The sequence below is a fragment of the Alligator sinensis genome, unplaced genomic scaffold (assembly GCF_000455745.1).
Source record: "Alligator sinensis unplaced genomic scaffold, ASM45574v1 scaffold957_1, whole genome shotgun sequence".
Lineage (NCBI taxonomy): Eukaryota > Metazoa > Chordata > Crocodylia > Alligatoridae > Alligator > Alligator sinensis.
This window is the reverse complement of record NW_005842039.1, coordinates 2732695-2738694: the sequence shown is the minus strand read 5'-3', so window position 1 is coordinate 2738694 and position 6000 is coordinate 2732695. Positions and strand designations below refer to the sequence as shown.

Sequence of the window (6000 nt, the reverse complement as noted above, 5' to 3'; positions counted from 1 at the left end):
CCATAATTTTCATATACTGCAATTACTTTTTGTCACAGTTTGCAAAGATGTTGGCGCTGCTTGGGAAACTGAAAAATAATTCTGACAAGATACTCTACTGATAAAAATCTGCATAGCTCCATTGAAGTCAACAGAATTAAGTGACTCTTATCAGATCAGGGTCTGGCCATCTATTTAGAAACAAATCTGCATATATGATATTACATTTATTTTTTCACAAATTTCAGCAAGCTTTTTAAAGTGGTTCTGTACATTTTTACATGCATGTGCATGAAAAAAAATGCTCTTTTAACAGAAAGAATTCAACCCCTGTTTTGTGACATCATAAATGGACTAAGTCATTTGTGTTACAAAAATCTATGGCATAAGGTAGCAGATGAACCACAAAGAAACAAACAAACAAAAAAGAATCCAGTCTTTTTCATATTTATCAATCCCCTTTTTGTTCTGTACAACATACTGACATTACCTAATAAATAATACTTAAAATACTAGTAATGTATACATGATAGATGACCAAGAAACTAGCATCTGTTTTTGCCTTATGGTTATCAACCACATTTTTCTACATCCCACTGAAATCAATAGAATGCAGTAGAAGTGTGCAGCTTCTGAGTGCACATTATTTATGTGCTGTGCTCAAGGGATTATTAAAGCATGAAGGCCAGATGTGGTACAGAAGTCAGATTGTTTCTAATTGGAACATTTCCCAAAGTTTTCCAGAAGGCAATGGTACTTTAAGACACAACTTTAAAGTTTGTGTGTGACTAAAGAAAGAAAAAAATCAATTCAACTGGTGTGATAGACATTTACTACTGCAGGGAGATCAAGAGATTCTTCTTTGGTAGTTGATATTAAACAGATGACATTACATTCATGCAAATGTGTGCATGTATTTGTGTGGGCACACAGTTTCATAGTTGGTAGGGTCAGAAGGGACCTGAGCAGATCATCTAGTCCGACCTCCTGCCATGGGCAGGAAAGGATGCTGGGGTCAAACGACCCCGGCAAGGTGTCTATCTAGCCTCCTTTTGAAGACCCCCCGGGTAGGAGTGAGCACCACTTCCTTTGGAACTTGGTTCCAGATCCTAGCTGCTTTGACTGTGAAGTAGCGTCTCCTGATATCTAGCCTGAATCTACTCTCAGTCAACTTATGGCCATTATTCCTTGTTACTCCCAGTAGTGCTCGGGGGAACAGGGACTCTCCCATTGCCTGCTGGTCCCCCTTGGTGAGTTTATAGATGGCTACCAGATCCCATCTCAATCTTCTCTTGTGGAGGCTGAACAGGTTCAGGTCCTGTATCTGCTCCTTGTAAGGCCTGCCTTGCTGCCCCCTGATCATGCAAGTGGCCCTCCTCTGCACCTTCTCAATGCTGTCCACATCCCTCCTGAAGTGTGGCGTCCAGAACTGGATGCAGTACTCCAACTGCGGCCTGACCAGTGTCGCACAGAGGGGGAGGATCACCTCCTTGGACCTGCTCATGATTCATCTATGGATGCATGACAAGGTGCGGTTAGCCTTCCTGACCATGTCCTCACATTGTCGGCCCATGTTCATCTTGGAGTCAGTAATGACTCCAAGATCCTTTTCTGCCTCTGTGCTGACTAGAAGGGAGTTCCCCAGCCTGTAGGTATGCTGCTGGTTCTTACTCCCCAGGTGCAGCACCTTGCACTTGTCAGTATTGAAACCCATCCTGTTCTCATCCGCCCACCCCTGTAACCGATCCAGATCTAATTGCAGCCTGTCCCTCTCCTCTAGTGTGCCCACTTCTCCCCACATCTTAGTGTCATCTACGAATTTGAACAAGGTGCTTTTCACCCCCTCGCCCAAGTCACTGATGAAGATATTGAACGGTGTGGGCCCAAGGACCAAGCCCTGGGGAACCCCACTGCCCACAAGGCCTTCATGCTTTAATAAACGACCACCACTCTCTGGGTGTGGTCCTCCAGCCAATTAGTGACCCATCTGACCATGTAGGCATCAACACCACAATTGCCTAATTTTTTAATGAGAATGGGGTGAGAGACAGTGTTGAAGGCCTTCCTAAAGTCCAGAAACACTACATGCTTGTACGTATATGTGTTCATGCATATAGAATGCTATACACATACCTTTTATAGAGTATACATACACTTTCATACCCATATAATCCATAACTTATAACTAGGATAATAGATTTTCACCATAATTAATACCCCCCACCCCCCAAAGAACCCCTTGGGTTTGTGGAGATGCTGGGGGACTACATCAAATTTAAGCATGTTTTGCCTGAACTTTGTCTTTCAATTAAAACAAATGAAGAATGATGGACTAAAAATGGTGCTTATCTATTTTTCTCTAATATTACCATTACCTGAGATTTTGTGGAAAAGGCTTGTAGAACTGTAAACATAGCTGAGTAAAAGATGCTGCAACTTTATTGTTATGATTGTACTAGCCAATTGCCCATCAGGAATGATGTAGGGGGTGAGGGGCAGGTGGGGACGGAGTGCCACCCCCCCTCCCCCCCCCCCTCCCTGCCACTGCCTCCCAGGAGTGTGTGTGTGTGGGGGAAACCTTGCTCCACCGCCCCCTTCACCCCCCTTGACAAGCACCCTGTGCCTCCGTCCGCTCCGTCACCACCACCTCCAGGGAGCAGGACTGGGTGTTGTGGGGGCCAGGCCAGCACCGTTGGCCTTGCCCCCCTGCTCTGTCCCCACCATGCAATGGCAATACTCTGCCATGCCACTGCCACCACATCCTGTCCGGAATGCTCTTGGAGCACTCTGGTTGTTTCAGTAACCAATCAGAGTGCTCCAAGAGCGTTACAGACAGACAGACAGATGGCCTAAGCCCTTTATTATATTAGAATGATAAAAAATATGGATGGATGGTGAGATGTATATGTGGTGGGATATGTGGTGAGAACATCAGATACTTTTGTTTTTTGACATATGAGTGAATATTAGACATGAGGCTGGAGAAAAGTGTACATTGGAGGGAGAAAAAGGTTGAGACAGAGAGAGAGATCATTTTAATTCAGGTATGTGTTTGGTATCTTGTGAATAGGCTAAAGGGAATTCAATAAAGAGTGTATAAAATAAAAGATTCCACGTCATGAATCAATAATGCTGTATGATTGCTGTATGTATTACAAAGCTTTTTTTGGACACAAAACCTTAAGAATAGAATATTCAGAATTTCTTCCAAATGGAGCTGGTGTGGATAATTTTAGAAAAATATATTTTTGTTGAAATATATTGTTTTGTCCAAGTGAAACCTTTTTTGGAAATTTGTTGATTTCAGTGAAGTTTTTAACTGGAGGATTTCTGAGCTCTAGGGCTCTCTGATCAGAAAGGATGGGGAGGGGTGAGGGGAAGAAACAAAGAGAGAGAGAGAGAGAGAGAGAGAGAGAGAGGAGTTAACTTAAAACCAGACCTTTTAAACCTGCAAACAGGCATTTCATATCATTCCATTTTGCAAAAATGTGCCAAATATTTTACTTTTATTCCAATGTGGTACAAAAACAAATAGCAAAACTTTGACATTTGCTATAGAATGGAATTGTCATCTGATAGCCAATTCTATTCCTAGGCTTTCCCAACTTCATTTTCTACTCTCATTTCTTCCTCAGAGAAATTCAGTTATTCATGAATAGTTCATTTGATTCAAGGGTTGGGGGGAAACCCAAGCTAATTTTACTTACCAGAAACAGGATTTTGCTGAGTGCTTTTAAACACAAAAACATTTTCCCCGACAAGCATGTTTTCTTACAGCATTCTTTCTTTGCCCTGAGCTTTCCTGCAGTGCAAAAGTCAGTCTCACCTATAAACCAAAAACAATAGGATCCTGTTTAAAGGGATACTTACTTTTTCCTCTGGTGCACAGAAATATTGGACCAAATTCTGCTGCTGCTTACTTCAATACTCTCTCTTGGTTTGTGCCCATGTAAATTAGATAATGCTATTTTCACTCAGGTTAATGGAAACTAAGCAACCCAATCTGGGTTGGAGAAACATTTTATTAAAAACAAATAGTTTATCAAAACTGTTGTATAGTAATTGAGCACCAGTGTTGTCCTCTGCACTGCAAATAAACCATATGTAAAAAACCCCAAATCTCTTCCTTTTATCCAAAGCCCATTAAAGTCTGTTAGAATTTTTTCATTAATTCCAATGGGTTTCAGATACCTCTTGTTGATATCCATGGTTACTTTCCCAGCAATAGTTCACATGTCACTTCTAGGCCCTTTTTTGCTTCAGGAATATAACAACACTAGCATGTCACATAGACCAGATCCTTAATTATGGTGTTGACGTGTGACTGGAATTCAGTAGGCAAGCCCAGGGGTGGAGGCACTCTAATTCATCATGACTTCTTATCAGCTCTGTGGTGATCGAGCGACTAAGGGGTTCGGTTATAGCTCCAGAGACCTGTGTTCTAGTCTTGCTTGGGGCTTTCCTCAAAGGTTGCCCTCTGTCTATCCAACTAAATGGATACATGTCATTCAAGCTGGAAAGTCAGAGGCAGCTTGATGTGTTGCTGGCCACATTGCTCTGTTAAGTGCTGTTGCTTTCAGAAGCTCATGCACACATATATCAGTGGATTTGCAAAGTTGGGCACTGCCCATATGGGTTATTATGATAGATGTTTTAATAGTAACTTGGCAGACAAGGTTCCTTGGGTGAATTTGATATCTTTTATTAGACCAACCCAAATGGTTGGAGAATAGTTGTTAAGCAAGCTTTCGGGTTCAAAAACCCTTCGTCAGGCTCAGGAAGCTGCAGCAGTTGGTGTGTGCTCTTCCTGGATGGAACAAGTTAATAGTAACTTCGTATTTGCTAGTCAGATCAGTAAAGAAAAGAAATCCATTTGATTTTTTGGGATAAATTCTCAGGCTTATACTTCTAAACATACAGCTTTCTGTTATGAAACCACAATAGTATCGATGTGAAAACATTGAATATCATGGGCCTGATCATGGGGCCTGATCATATTCAGTGGGCCTGATCCAGCGAAGTGGGGGGAGGGAGGGCGGGCAGAAGGCTGATCCGGGTTGGTGGCTCTCCCACTGCCCAGCAAGGTTCCCCCCTCTCCCCATGTCCCTGGACAGTAGTAGTGGGGGCTGGGCAGGTGGATTTCCCTTCCCTTCCTGCTCCCCTGGGGCAGTGCTGGCAGCCAAAGTAAGCTGTGGAGGAAGACGGGGGGTGAGTGGGGATCTGGGGTGCTGGGGGGACAGGGAATGATGGGCCTGATTGGTCAGCGGGCCAATCTGGGCTGGTGGCGGATGAGGGCAGGGGGCCGTTGCCTGATCAGTGGGTTTGGGGGGCAGCATGCCTGCCTGATCTGGGTCAGTGGGAGAGGGGGTGCGGGTGAGATGTTAACATTAATGTGTAGCCTAGAGTGGCTACATGTTAGTGTAACACAAGCTGGGTAACTTGGATCAGAGATATACCTAGGGCTTTGTTACACATTAATTTTAGGTGGCTCCTGGAGCTTTTAACCCCTGGATTACCCACACATTAACACCTAAAACTAGTTTATGCACACTTTAGGTGGCTTAAAGTTACATCATAGCAGGGCAAGTTTATCTCTAATCTGTGGTACCCAGCTTGTGTTCCATTAATGTGTAGCCACTCCCCACAGATGAGTTGCCCAAGTTACAGTCCTCCAATATCCTAGAATGCAATGTCCCTTCCTCTTTTGTTCTGTACGGACAAACTTTCCACTCCTGAACTCTACTGCCCACAGACTAGTTCTGGCACCAAGCCATCTCCCTCTCCAACCCCCAGGGATATGACTTTCCTACCCCCAGTGGTGCAACCCTGTGCAGACAGTCTGCAGAACACATGCCAGATAGTCAGGTTACAGGGCATAGGCAGACTCAGGAGTCTAGCGTGGCTGGGAAAGAACAAGGTGGGGGCCAGAACAGGTCCCAATAAGCTGGGGCTTTTTTCATGGGCAGGGGGAGTAGCTCCCCACAAAAATGCCTTCCTTCACCATTTCCATCTCCCAATTAC

General features: G+C 44.0%; 1 protein-coding gene across 14 annotated transcripts in view; it reads right to left on the bottom strand.

The window, feature by feature from the left end:
- CHRM2 (cholinergic receptor muscarinic 2) overlaps positions 1-6000 on the bottom strand; it is a 128634-nt gene that overhangs the window by 2401 nt on the left and 120233 nt on the right. For 9 of the 14 annotated variants that reach the window (XM_025202849.1, XM_025202844.1, XM_025202846.1 and 6 more), the window contains one exon: positions 3687-3805. The exons of the other annotated variants lie outside the window; for them this stretch is intronic. The gene's annotated coding sequence lies outside the window, so the exon portion shown is untranslated. The remainder of the gene's footprint in view (positions 1-3686; positions 3806-6000) is intronic. 14 annotated transcript variants of the gene reach the window in all.